This window comes from Monodon monoceros, unplaced genomic scaffold (assembly GCF_005190385.1).
Source record: "Monodon monoceros isolate NGI ecotype Baffin Bay Population unplaced genomic scaffold, NGI_Narwhal_1 Super_Scaffold_10, whole genome shotgun sequence".
In the NCBI taxonomy this organism is placed as follows: Eukaryota; Metazoa; Chordata; class Mammalia; order Artiodactyla; family Monodontidae; genus Monodon; species Monodon monoceros.
In genome coordinates this window covers 3,917,859-3,932,207 of record NW_021703766.1, presented here as the reverse complement: position 1 = coordinate 3,932,207, position 14,349 = coordinate 3,917,859, and positions in this window count along the sequence as shown.

Here is a 14,349-nt window from a genome sequence, read left to right as displayed (position 1 = left end):
CCTGCAAAGGGAAGTCCAAGGCCAGCTGCTTCTCTCCACCTGCACTGCCTCTGCCTGGTCCAGGCCGCCGTCTTCTCGCCTGGACCGTGCTGTGGTATCCCCTCTGTGCTCTGTGTCCCTGTGAGCCCGCCCTCACCCCGCGTGCTCTCTCCCAACGTAGCAGGCCGAGGGATGCGTGGAGAACTTGACTTCCGTCCGCTCCTGGGCCTCCCCTCTCAGAAGCCCCCAAGGTCTTTCCATCTATACTGAGGTGAATAGCATCCCCCCGCCAAATTCACATCTGCCTGGACCTGTGAGCGTGACGTTATTTGGAAATAAGGTCTTTGCAGATGTAATCAAGTTTAAATGAGGTCAGACTAAAGTAGCCCTAATCTAATGACCAGGGTCTTTATAAGACGAGGGGAATTTAGGCACAGACACAGAGGGAAGACACATGTGTGAAGACAGAGGTGCAGCGGGGAGGAATGCAGCCACAGGCCAAGGATACCTGAGGCCACCAGAAGCCAGAAGAGACAAGGAAGGATCCTCCCTGAGAGCCTTCAGATGGAGCCTGGCCCCGCTGACACCTTGATTTCAGACTTCTGGTCTCCCAAACCGTGAGACAATAATATACTTCTGTTGTTTGACGCCACCCAGTTTGTGGCCATTTGTTATAACAGCCACAGGAGACTAATACCGCCTCCTCTATCTGCCTTGTGGAGATTGCAACGCTCATCATCTAGCAAAGCCCCTGAGAAATTCTGCAAGCGAGCACGTGTTCCATTTTCCCGAGCTTATCCCATCATGCAAGCATCCAGTTGCAACTACCCTTTCACTTCCCATGGGACCCACTTTGGGAAATGTTGGACTAGAAGATTCCTGACGTTCCCTCCAGGCTGAAAGTTTTGTTGCTTTTGGAACTGGAAGCCAAGCCATGAAATACATAGAAAAGTGTATGCATGATTAGATACTAATTTTAAATATAGTCAAAATGCTCCTGCAATTGTGGGGAAGCAAAACGGGTCCGGGGAAGAACAGCTGCTCTAGTTAAGCAGTCGGATGTGAGCGCCAGCGACCCCGCAGGAGCTCAGTCTGAGGTCGGTCCCTGTGGGAATGAGAACAGTGTAGTGGGTAAGACTGTTTCCTTGGGCTGTGTTCCTAGAAGTGGACTTGCTGGGTCAAAGGCTTTGCATCTTAAAGACATGAGATTCATAGTGCCAAACTGCTCTCCAGAAGGTTGTACAGATTTAAACTTCCACTAACGCAGACCAGCGGTACCCATTCTCCCATCTATGCCAACACTGGCCATTATCCTATTTGACATCTATAAATTGTCCTGTGTGTTTTGACCACAAAGGTAAATAGAGCTTTTATTGAGTTATCTCAGTTTCTACCGAGTCATGCCCAGAGCAGCCTGCCCACCAGCCCATCGCTGCCAGCAGAGGACTCTTGCCAGTGACTGGGCAGCGGTGCCCTGAGGTCAGGCCAAATTTTTGGAGGAAATGGCAGACCACACTCAGATTTGGCCCGAAATATTAAACTCTGAAAAAGAGAAGATTCAGTGTCATAGGATCCTTCCCTGGAACAGAGTGGGAGAGAGAAAAGACGTTGGGATTTGGAGTCAGGAACACCCGAGGGTTTGTCCTGACCTGGCCCCTTTCTAGCTCCGTGACCTTGGGCAACTTACGTGAGCTTTTTGCACCTCAGTTTCCTTGTCTTCGATGTGGGATAACGACAGCCCCGACCTCTCTGAGTTTGATGGGGATTAAATCATTTCCTCATTATGAGATGGGCTTTGCGTATGGAACCCTAATACAAGCTGAGGTTCCAGGTGGCCCAATCCAGAGAGCATCGCAGAGAGGTGTAGTCCAGCCACCAGAATGGATTAGGAAGGAATCTGGATTCCCCCTTGCCTTTCTCTCAAACGTCAAGGGGAATCCACTCCTTAGCCCACAGTTGTGTTTCTTAACATCCTGCTTCCTCTGCCCCCTGCGTGTCTTGCGTCCATCCTGCGGCAGCTCCAGGACCCCCGCAGCCCCCCAATCCCCTGCAAAGGTCAGCTCTCACTTTTGCCCTTTGCCCCCTCCACTTTGCTTTTGTCATGGAAATGAGCTTCCTCTCTCCAGTTGTGCTTGTTTCCTCATGGCCTCCCCTAGGATCTAGATTCTCCACAAGAAAGGGAGGATCCTCCCCGCTGTTCTCTGGCCTCTGTGGGTCCTCTTCCCCTCTACCTACTCCCGCCTCTGCCTACAACGTGGAACCAGTCTGAGAAAGACAGAACTCTCTTCGGGAAGTGGGCTGGGAGGGAGCTGAGTGGGCAAAGACAAAATACTCTTTAACTGATGGGGGCCCGTTCTGTAAACGTATCCGCGTGTGCTGCCGCTGGCTCCCCTGCTTCCATCATTTCTCCCTTAACTGAAGCTTTGTAACATCTTTGGAGCTTTCCCTGTAGTGAACATGTTCTTTTCTTCCTCTGAGTCTCCCGAAAGAGAGGTGAGGGGGGGCAAGTTCTAACCCGAGTTTTGGGGCCAGACCGGCATGGCGGCCCAGCCTTGGGAGAGGCAGGCGTGGGAGGTCGGGGCTGGTGGGAGGTCGTCTTTAGTGGCTGCCTCTTTCTCTAGTCTCTTCCCCCCATTGTCAGAGGGCCCCGTTGCTTGCACAGCATGTGTTCAAACAGAACTCCACCGAGGGTCGCCTCTCCCTCTGCCACCATCCTCACCCTCCTGCTGGGGTCCTGAGAGCGCCGGGTGCCGAGCCCCCCCTGAGCCTTGCCCTGAACCTTATCCTGTTCCCTGAGATCCAGAGCGTGCTCTGCTCCTATGTGTCCTGTCCAGCCCTGATGGGAGGGTGGAGCAAGGTTCGGGGCTGGGGAGAGCTGGAGAGGTGGGGTCAGCCTGGGGTCAGCCGGCCCCCTTCTTAGGAGCTGGGTGGCCTCACGTAGGGTGCTGAGCCTCTACAAGCGTCGCCCTCCTCATCCACGAAGTGGTCGTGATTATACCTGACCCCTCACGGCACAGGGCTCGGAGGAAGCCGAAACCTGCTAGGCACGCTTAGCTGTGGGCCGCCGTGCATTCCCTCTCTGTGCACCAGGCATCTGCCGGCTGTCCATTCAGCACTCCATGCCGGGCGTCCCGCCAACTCCTGGTGATACCCGAGGAATAGTAGCTGCCGGGGTGGTCGCTGACAGTCTCACCCAGTGGGCGTAATTGCTTTGATGAGAGTACGGGCCCTGTGGGCTTAAAGGGGGGCCTAACCCAGCCTGGGGTGACCAGGGAAGGCTCCCTGGAGGAGGTGGTGACTGAGCCAGGCCTTAAACAGTGTGTGAAAAGTAGTCGTTCATTTTTCCATCTGTGTGATTAACAAGCATCTATACCATGTCTACAGAGTACGAATGCCAAGTCAGGTGTTGGGAAAACGAGGGCACATCAAGTGTTGGCCCTGGGAGATTTGAGGCCAGGAAAGTGGCGAGGATGTCTCAGACCTCCCTTTCCAGGCTGCACGGAGCCAGGGCATGGCCAGGCTGGGTGAGGGAGTGCTGGCAGGGCTGTCCCCACGTGAGGGTCAGAGCCAAGGGCCCGCACCCCGTTAGGTATGGGAGAGCCGTGTGGTGGAGTAGCATGCAGCCAAGAACGAGAGGAGGTGGCGCTCCCTCTGGTTTGGAACGACCTCCAAGATACATCGTTAAGTGAAAAACAAAGTGCCAAACTTGCAGGAAGGGGCCATTATGCTACATACGTGTGCACGTGTGTGTGTGAGCACACGTACGGGACGCCCAGGACACGGACTGGAAGTCTCTCACCCACCTGAGACCCTGCTCCTGGGAGGATGTTTGCTGCTCATCTGAGGAGCCCACGGGGTTGCAGAAAGCCAGCAGGGCCGGGGGGAGAGGGGACAGGCCCAGAGCAGGCAAGCACGGCTGGGGTGAAGGCCCCCTCCGACACGGGGTTGCCGCGTGGCATTGAGGTGGATGCTTGTTATATGTATACAAGCATGTGATGGGGTGTTACTCAGCCGTGACCCGCTCCGCCACGCATGAGCCTCGAAGACATGCTGAGTGAAGGAAGCCAGGCACAGCGTGTGAGTCCGTCCACAGGCAGTGTCCAGAGCAGGCCAATCCATAGAGACAGAGTACGTGAATGGTCGCTGGGGGCTGCGGAAGCGGGAGTCAGTGATGTTGGGTCTGGGGTTTTTCGGGGGATGATGGAAATGCTTTGGAACTAAACAGAGGTAGTGGTTACACAACACTGTGAAGGTACCAAATGCCACTGAATTGTCTACTTTAAAATGGTCAGTTGTTTTTCTTTTTTTTTTTTTATTGAAGTGTAGTTGGTTTACAGTGTTGTGGTAATTTCTGCTGCACAGCAAAGGGACTCCGTTGTACATATATATTCTTTTCCATATTCTTTTCCATTCTGGTCTATCACAGGATATTGAATAGAGTTGCCTGTGCTCTACAGTAGGACCTTGTTTACCCATCCTCTGTGCAAAGACATAGCTGCTCACCCCAAGCTCCCACGGTCCCCTCCCCCTTGGCAACCACAAGTCTGTTCTCTATGTCTGAGAGTCTGTTTGTGTTTCAGAGATGTGTTCACTTGTGTCATATTTTAGATTCCGCATATAAGTGATATCATATGGTATTTGTCTTTCTCTTTCTGACTGACCTCACTTAGTATGATAATCTCTAGGTCCATCCATGTTGCTGCAAATGGCATTATTTCATTGTTTTTTTATGGCTGAGTAATATTCCATTGTGTATATGTACCACATCTTCTTTATCCATTCTCTGTCGATGGACATTTCGGTTGTTTCCACGTCTTGGCTGTTGTGAATAGTGCTGCTGTGAACATAGGGGTGCATGCATCTTTTTGAATTACAGTTTTGTCTGGACATATGCCCAGGAGTGGGATTACTGGATCATGTGGTAGCTCTATTTTTAGTTTTTAAGGAACCTCCATATTGTTTTCCATTGTGACTGTACCAGTTTACTGTCCCAGTAACAGTACAGGAGGGTTCCCTTTTCTCCACACCCTCTCCAGCATTTATTATTTGTAGACTTTTTAATGATGGCCATTTTGACGGGTGTGAGGTGGTACCTCATTGTAGTCTTGATTTGCATTTCTCTAATAATTAGCGACGTTGAGCATCTTTTCATGTGCCTGTTGGCCACCTGTATGTCTTCTTTGCAGAAATGTCTATTTAGGTCTTCTGCCCATGTTCAGTTGGGTTGTTTTTTTGTTGTTGAGCTGTATGAGCTGTTTGTATATTTTGGAAAGTAAGCCCTTGCTGGCCGCATCATTTGCAAACATTTTCTCCCAGGCTGTAGGTTGTCTTTTCATTTTGTTTATGGTTTCCTTTGCTGTGCAAAAGCTTGTAAGTTTAAGTCCCATTTGTTTATTTTTGCTTTTACTCCTGTTGCCTTTGGGGGACTGACCTAAGAACACAGTGGTATGATTTATGTCAGAGAATGTCTTGCCTCTATGCTGTTCTAGGAGTTTTATGGTTGTCCTCTCCTACATTTAGGTCTTTAAGCCATTTTGAGTGTATTTTTGTGTATGGTGTGAGGGTGTGTTCCAGCTTCATTGATTTACGTGCAGCTGTCCCGCTTTTCCAGCACCACTTGCTGAAGAGACTGTCTTTTCTCCATTGTATATTCTTGCCTCCTTTGTCAAAGATTAATTGACCATAGGTGTGTGGGTTTATTTCTGGGCTCTCTGTTCTGTTCCATTGATCCATATGTCTGTTTTTGTGCCAATACCATGCTGTTTTTATTACTGTAGCTTTGTAGTATTATCTGAAGTCTGGGAGCGTTATGCCTTAAAATGGTCAGTTTTATGTTATGTGAATTTTGCCCCCATAAGTTCTTTTAAAAGAATTCAAACGTCCCGATGACTGTGCATGTAAGGACGGCCACCCCGGGCCCCAGGCTGCTGACCAGGGAAGAATGGGGCCCAGGCAGCCATGAATCTGCATTTCTAGGTGAAACCTCCTGTTTTGCAGATGGGAGCAACTGACTGTGGGTCTTTGACCCACCCATGGGGGCCGGTTCCAGGTCACGGCCACCAGTCTGTGGCCGCTGCCCAAGAGCATCCACCCTTGGTCCAGAGTGCCTTGATGGCTGCCCACAGGCCTCGGGCTTTGCTGGGAAACAGGAGGGCAGATGGAAAAGTACCCCCGGTGGGGAGAGTCCCAGACAAACTGAAGACGCTGGTGGTTTTCAAAGACACGAGCTGCAGCCTCTTAAAGTTCCCCAGCCCTCCCTGCCATGGATAAAATGCTTTCTGGGGAGATTGCAAATGTTTGCTCTGGTGGGACTTTGTTATAAATGGACTTGGTTTTGTTTAGTTGGTTACGGTTTTATTTGGTTAAAAAAACCCAGCCCTACAAGATCATCTTAACTGAGGACTCCATGTTAATCCAAAAAAACCAAGAAAGGGCAAACAAGATGGACCAGTAGTCCGACTGCCCGCTGCACGTCGGGTCTGGCTGCAAAGCCCTTCATCGGACCAGCCTGTCATAGTTGCTACCGTTTCTGGAGTGCCTACTGTGTACCAACCGTCCCGGTCAGCCCTGTATGGTTCCTTCTTTCTAATCCTCCCAAAGGCTTCACAAGGCAGGAACTGTTGTTGCATTGTTTTAAAGATGAGCAAACCGAGGCCCAGAGAGGTGAAGGTGCTTGCCCCAGGTCACACAGATGGGAGGTGGCAGGGATGGACATTGTAGCCTGTCTGGCTCTTTCAATGGTATCTCACAGCCACTTAGGCTGAAAACCAGACCTGCCCTCAGAGTAACCCTCACGGAGGCCACCTGGTCACTGAGATTTCTGGGGCGCTGAGCAGAGCCCTGTGTCTGCCAGCGAGCCTGCAAGGCCACCGGTGAGCAACCGTCCCCTGGTGCCCAGACGGCAAGGTGTCACCCAGGCCGAGGCCAGAGAAAGGCCATGTGCAGACCCCCCTCCCTGGCCACTTAAACCCGCACCCATGCATCCCATTGGGGTGGCTTTCCACAGCAGATGCAACCCCTGCTCCCACCAAGGACCCCTCCCTAACAATCCACCCAAGAGGGAAATGTCTTTGAAATTCCTGATCTTGAGAAGTCCGTTTGCTTTGCTCCTGGGCTTTGGGGGAGATGGTCAGCCCATCTTTGAGAAATCTGCTTCAGATGAGCCCCTGACCCATCCAGCCGATGACCTTTGTGTCTGTGCACATATGTTAACCCCTCAGCATCTTCTCTGAGCCCGGTAGGCTGACACGTGAGCTTCACCAGCTCTTCCAACCCCAGGGTTCTCTGATTTTAACCAGCTCCAATTTTGAGTTCACTGCCAAGCCTTTCCCTGCCCCAGGGCCTTTGCACAGTCCTTCCCTCCCCCAGGGGCCCTCCCTGATTCTTCTTTCTCTGTGGTACTCTCGCTAATGCTCCCTCTCCCTGCTGCTGTTCTTTTATAGCACGAATCACAGCATGTAATTATACATTTAATTTCTTATATTTGTGCTTACTGAGGGCAGAGGCCTCGCCAGCACACAGTAGGTGTTCAGTAAATATTTGTGGACCGGCCGGCTGGATGCGCCAGTGTTGTAGGAATTTTTCTGTGGCCTGAGCAGTGTGCAGTGCCCATGCATTTGCTATCCCATGGCGCCCTCTGATGGACATTAGGCAGATGCCAGGCTGAGACTAACCCCTTTCTCCTCTCCTTTCAGCATCGTCCCCCCAGCCCCGTGCCACCTGGGACCTGGCCACCAAGGTGTGGCCACCATCGGTGACGTGAGTACATGAAGCAGCAGAAGTGGGTCTTCCTGGAGTTCTGTGAGCTGCTTCTGGATGACCAGGTGAGTTGGAAGTCAGCCAGCTTCTCATTATTATCATTAATAATATTGTCATTGTTATTAAATAGCGTTAGTAATGTCCCACATAAAACACTCTTGTGCGCCACCCGTGGGTCCCTGCGCAGCCTCTCCCTGTCGTCGCCTGGGTCCCTTCCCTCTCTCCTCTTCCAGGTGGTGATGGAGACCGTGGTGGGCATGTCCCTGTCATTAACCCATCTCCGTTGCCCCTGGATTTGCATTAAAGCTCATGGGGAAAAGGTCAAGTGAGTTTATATCCTGAGCCAGGGAATGTGATGCTGTGGGACACACATCCCCGACACTCAGAAAGCAGAGTCTGAATATCCGAGGAAGCCCACAAGTGCCCGGTCGGGCCTGGCACCTGCACACATGCTGAGCACAACAACACAGAGGCTTCCGGCGTGGGGGCGGGCGCAGCTCCGGGAAATCCACAGCCATTGCTCAAGTCTGAGGGAGGCGCGAATCAGCCTGCAGACAAGGGTGAGGTTCATCTGGCGTATACTTTGCGGTTCAAACCCTGAACTGAAAATATTATCGAAAAAACCTCGGTGAAGGTTTTATTGTTCTCGACTCCTCTGTTTATTCAAGAAGTTATTATTATTTTTTTTTACTGTTTTTACTTTAAAAAATAAAAACAGAGAAGGATCTAGGTTAGAAAAAAGTGCTTTTATTCTAGCCAAAACGCCCGTGGGGAATCCCTCCTTTCTCCCTACCTGTGAGAACCTGGGCACATCCTGTAACCTTGATGAAACTCAGTTGTTTTGGTCTATAAAATGGGTATACTGTTACCTGCCTGAAGGTCGTAGGGAAAATGCAATCAGATCATGTATAGGAAGGCATTTTGGAAACTGGAAACGTCAAAACTGTGTCCTGGCGATCATTACTATTCTTTAACCTTGCACTTGGAGCTCTTCTTGGAACTCAAGCAAGTTCTACCAGCCTGGGGACGGTGCTAGTTTGTCAGAGGGCTGGTTGCTGCCTGTGAGCCTCAGCTTCCTGGTGCCCACGGGCCTGTAGACCTGTGGCTAGATGGCACGTCGAGCTTGGCCGTCCCATGCCGGGCACCTGCTCGGGAGAGGATTTCAGGGCTGGTGCGCCTGTGGACTCAGGAGGGCACTGTGTCTCGAATGAGCCGGAGCTTGTGTCCCCAGAGGACCATGTCCGCTTCAAAGTGGGCCCCGGCCACCTCCGCACTGATTTGATGATGTCTCCGGACCTTAAGACAGGCCTGCCACTTAGGGGAAGTGGCTTCAGAGCTGGGTGACCCCTTCCTCGGGGTGGCTGGGAAGCAGCCAGGGTCACTGCAGGGCGGCAGGTCAACGAGGACTGCCCTGCGCTGCCGCAGGTCTCACCAAACTCCAGCAGCAGCTGGGATGCTAGCTCTGCAGGACTGCTGCTCTCCCCTGCCACGTGACACCGCCGAAGGGCCCCCCCCCCCCCCACTGACCGACGCGTTTCCTGCTTAAATAATCGGCCTTTTCTTGCCTTTTCCTTCGGCCTGTATGAGCCGTGTCACCGTCCAGGCTTGTCTCGTTAAGCCACAGGCAGTCCTCAGAATGAGGAGGCTCTAAACACCCTTCTAAAGTAGACGGCAAGCGGCTCAACTCAGTAGCCTTCTTTCTGGGTCATGTACTCAAAAACACTGTTTATTCTACAAACCTATGAGGACTTAAAAATTGAGATTTTCTGAAAGGCTCGTCACCTCAGCAAATCCAAATGCTCTCCTTGCTCTCTGTTCCCCTCCTGTTTCGACTTTATACAGACGTGCCTCTGTGCCCGTGCATGTCAGCCTGACATAGTGTAACCGAGGGTTGTCCTCTTCACTCACACAAGCGAAATACGTTTCAACGTTGCCGAATGGTTAATACTTTGACTGCGCAGCTACCATAGGGTAATTAACGCTTCCCATGTTGGCTGACATCTAGACTTTGCTACTCAAAGTGTGGGCCACGGACCAGCAGCAACAGCACCACCAGGAGTTGGTTAGAAATGCAGAGTCTCAGGCCGCACCCAGGACCTGCTGAATCGGAATCTAAAGTTTACCCGGATGCAGGGAATTTGTGTGTCCATTAAAGTGTCAGTGTGTAAAATGTTGGATGTATTTGGACAACACGGTGATGTCCTCACGAGAAGAAGGCCTTGCAGGGCGTTCACTTCTGTGGGTTCTCGTGTGTAAACGACTCTTGAGAAGAACCTGGGGGCTTCAGGGACCCAAGTAGATGTAAGTGCTTGCTCCCAGCTCATCTCCAGTCAGCCTGCAAAGTCATGCTCCTTTGGGATGTTCCAGCACTGGAAAAGAAATCACAACCATAGAGCCCAGTGTCTCTTGCCCACCTGGGTGGAGAGAGGAGATGACCAAAACATGGGCCAGATATTTTTGGGAACGATGGGCTGGCGCCACAGGAAGGGAGACGGCATAACGGTGGCAACAGCGAGTTTCACGGGTTGGAATTAAATGTCATCGCCGATTCCTGCAGCTGTTTAGTCTTACCCGGAGCTGCTGTGTTTGCGTTACTTGGAAAACGTGTGGTGACCACGTGACCTGCAACCAGGTCGCCGTTCCTGTGGCGCCATCTTTAAAGCTCTGGGAGGTCCACGTGGTCGGGAGCAGCTCGTCACCCTTGGTCTGGGGCTGGGTAGGAGCCTTCATTTCTCCCTTCTTGACTCGTTCCACACGATGTCCTCAAGGACGACAGTGAGAACGAGGAGATGCAATAAAAGAAGCAGCATAATTAAACCCCAAACGTGTCATTTGGTTTGAACATTGCTTCTTTATCAATTTGAGGTCTCAAGTACCTCCCCCCCAAATTCCTCAAAACGAAGTGTGTGCCACTAATGCTTGCATTTGCAACCCCCAGAGCAGTGATGCCGACCATTAACTCTCTACCAGACCCACCACAGCACTCACCTCGGCTGGCGTTTTCAAGTGGTGTGCTGTTTCTTCGTGGTTTAGTCTTGGTAGGTTTCTGATTCTAGGAATTGATCCTCTTCTTCTGGGTTATCCAGTTTGCCGGCCCGCAATTGTCTGTAGCGGTCTCTTGTGACCATTCTTCTTCCTCTGGCATCGGCTATAATGTCTAGTTTTTCATCTCTAGTTTTATTAAGTCTGCACAGATCTATAACTAATACAGAGATTGAGTCAGTGATGAAAAATCTCCCAACAAAGTAAAGTCCAGGAATAGATGGCTTCACTGGTAAATTCCACCAAACATTTAAGGAAGAATTAATGCCATTCCTTCTCAAACTCTTTCAAAAAACTGAAAAGGTGGAAACACTTCCAAAGTGATTTTATGAGGCCAGCATTACCCTGATACCAAAGCCAGCGACACCACAAGAAAAAAACTACAGGCCAATATCCCTGATGAACATGGATGCAAAAATCCTCCATAAAACACCAACAAACTGAATCCAACAGCACATTAAAAGAATCGTATGCCATGACCAAGTGGGATTTATCTTTGGAATGCAAGGATGTTTCAACAAACAAAAATCAATTAATGTGATACACCATATTAACCGAAAAAAAGATAAAAGATATGATCGCCTCTATAGAAGCAAAAAAAAAAAGAAGCATTTGACAAAATTCAGCCCCCTTTCATGATAAAAACTCTCAACAAGCTAGGAATAGAAGGCAAGTAACTCAACATAATAAAGGCTATATATAAAAAGCCCACAATTAATATCATACTCAATAGTGAAAAACTGAAAGCTTTTCCTCTAAACCAGAAACAAGGCAAGGATGCCCGCTCTCACCTCTTCTATTTAACATAGTACTGGAAGTCCTAGCCAGAGCAGTTAGGCAAGAAAAAGAAGTAAAAGGCATTCAAATTGGAAAGAAAGAAATAAAATTGTCCCTGTTGGCAGACAACATAATGTTGCAAACTCTAAAGATGCCACCAAAAAACTGCTAAAACTAATAAATTCAGTAAAGTTGCAGAATACAAAATCGGCATGCAAAAATCAGTTGCATTTCTATACCCTAACCACAAACTACCTGAAGGAAATTAGGAAAACAATCCTATTATACAATGGCACCAAAAAGAATAAAATACTTAGGAATAAACTTAACTAAGGAGGTAAAAGACTTGTATACTGAAAACTACAGAACGCTGATCAAAGAAATTAAAGAAACAAACAAATGGAAAGACATCCATGTTCCTGGACTGGAAGACTTAATATTGTGAAAATGTCCATACTACCCAAATATATCTACAGATTCAGCACAATCCCTATCAAAATCCCAACAGTATTTTTTACAGAAATAGAGAAAACTCTAAAATTCATATGGAACCACAAAAGATCACAAAGAGCCAAATCACTCTTGAGAAAGAACAAAGCTAGAGGCCTCACGCTTTCTAGATTCAAAATATATCACAAAGCTGTTGTAATCAAAACAGTATGGTACTGGCATGAAGACAAACATATAGACCAATGGAACAGAATACAGAGCCCAGAAATAAAACCACGTGTGTACGGTCAACTGGTCTTCAACAAGGGTGCCAATGTTACATGGCAGGGGAAGGACAGTCTCTTCAGCAAGTGATTTTTAGAAAACTGGACGTCCACATATCTTATACCACAGAGACTGGACACCTACCTTACACCGCATATAAAACACATCAACTCCAAGTGGGTCAGACTTAAACAAGAGGCCTGAAACTCCTAGCATAGCACACAGGGGTTGAAAACAGTGTCCACAACAACCTGTGCATGGATGTTTATGGCAGCTTTACTCATCATTGCCAAAACTTGGAGGCAAGCACGATGCCCTTAGGTGGACGAATGGATAAACTGTGGCACAGCCGGAGAGCGGAATACTATTCAGCACTAAAGAGAAATGCCCTGTCAAGCCGTGAAAAGACACGGAGGAACCTTAAAGGCATATTACTGTGTGAAAGAAGCCAATCTGAAAAGGCTACTTTATGGTTCCAACTCTATGAGATTGCGGAAAAAGGCAAAACTATGAAGACAGTAAAAAGATCAGTGGTTGCCAGTGTGGGCAAGGGAGTGGAGGGATAGGTAGGCAGAGCACAGAAGATTTCTAGGGCATTGAAAATACTCGGAGTGCCGCCATAATGGTGGATACACAGCATCAGACACTTGTCCAAACCCGTGGAATGTACACCACCAAGAGTGAACCTAATGTAACTGTGGACTCTGGGTGCTGATGACGTGTCAGTGTAGGTTCATCACTTCATCAGTGACAAGTGCACCGTCTGGCGGAGACGCTGACAGCGCGGGGAGGCTGTGCGTGTGTGGGGACAGCGGGTATGTGGGAACTCTACCTTCCTCTCAATTATACGGTGCACCTAAAACTGCTCTTAAAAAAGCAGTCTTTTAAAAAAACTCTTGGAAATTAAAACTATCACAGCCTGAATAAAATATCCAATAGAAGAGATAGAAGACAAAGTTAGGTACATTTTCCAGAAAACAGAGGAGACAACGAGAGGAAATCAGAGGAGTGTCTAGGCAGCCCAATGTGTAAAAGTCAGAAAAATAAGAAACTGGAGAGGGTGAAACTCCCAAAGACAGAACACGGCAGTCTTTTTTTTTTTAACTTTATTTATTATTGGCTGTTGGGTCTTCGTTGCTGCGCGCGGGCTTTCTCTAGTTGCGGTGAGCAGGGGCTACTTTTCTTTGCGGTGCGCGGGCTTCTCATTGTGATGGCTTCTCTTGTTGCGGAGCACAGGCTCTAGGCACGCGGGCTCAGTAGCTGTGGCTCGCGGGCTCTAGAGGGCAGGCTCAGTAGTTGTGGTGCACGGGCTTAGCTGCTCTGCAGCATGTGGGATCTTCCTGGACCAGGGCTCGAACCTGGGTCCCCTGCATTGGCAGGCGGATTCTTAACCACTGCGCCACCAGGGAAGCCCCTGGAACACAGCACTTTTGTCAGAACCGAGGAGCACGTGTCTAAGGTGGAAAGGGTCCACCAAGCATTAGCACAAGGCATCAAGGCAGAGGACTGTTGACTTTGAGGAACCAAGGACTAGAAAGAAGATAGTGAAGGCTTCCTGAGTTTAAAAAAAAAAAAAAAAAGCAGGTCGTCTGAGACAGGAACCGGAAGTTCCCGGACCCTCTCGGCGGCAAAACTGGGAGGCCGCAGTGGGGGTCTCCAAAGTACACAGAGACCCTGTAATTTCCACGCCTGCCATCAGTCCTGGGGCAGAGCCATTCCTTCCGTAAAGATCAGCACCCGGCTCGGGGAGCGCTCGCTGACCCAGCCGCACACCTGCAGTTGGCCGTAACTTCCCTGTGTCCTGTGCAGGGAGCGATCCGGTTTCATACTGGATCCTCAGGCAACACTGTGGGCAGCTGGCCTGTCACTGAAGGCTCCAGAATGCTACTTTGGGATCAACAAGGATTTTACGGGCACCCCGCCCACTGTTCCCGGGCTTTTCCCAGGCCGTCTCCCCTTCAGGATACTTCTCTCTGCTTAAGCTGCCAAACCCAAATCTAACGGAAGACAGGATTCAGCCACCTTCCTAGTTGGGTCATCTTTTCATTTTCCATTTTAATGCAGACGTCATCTGAGATG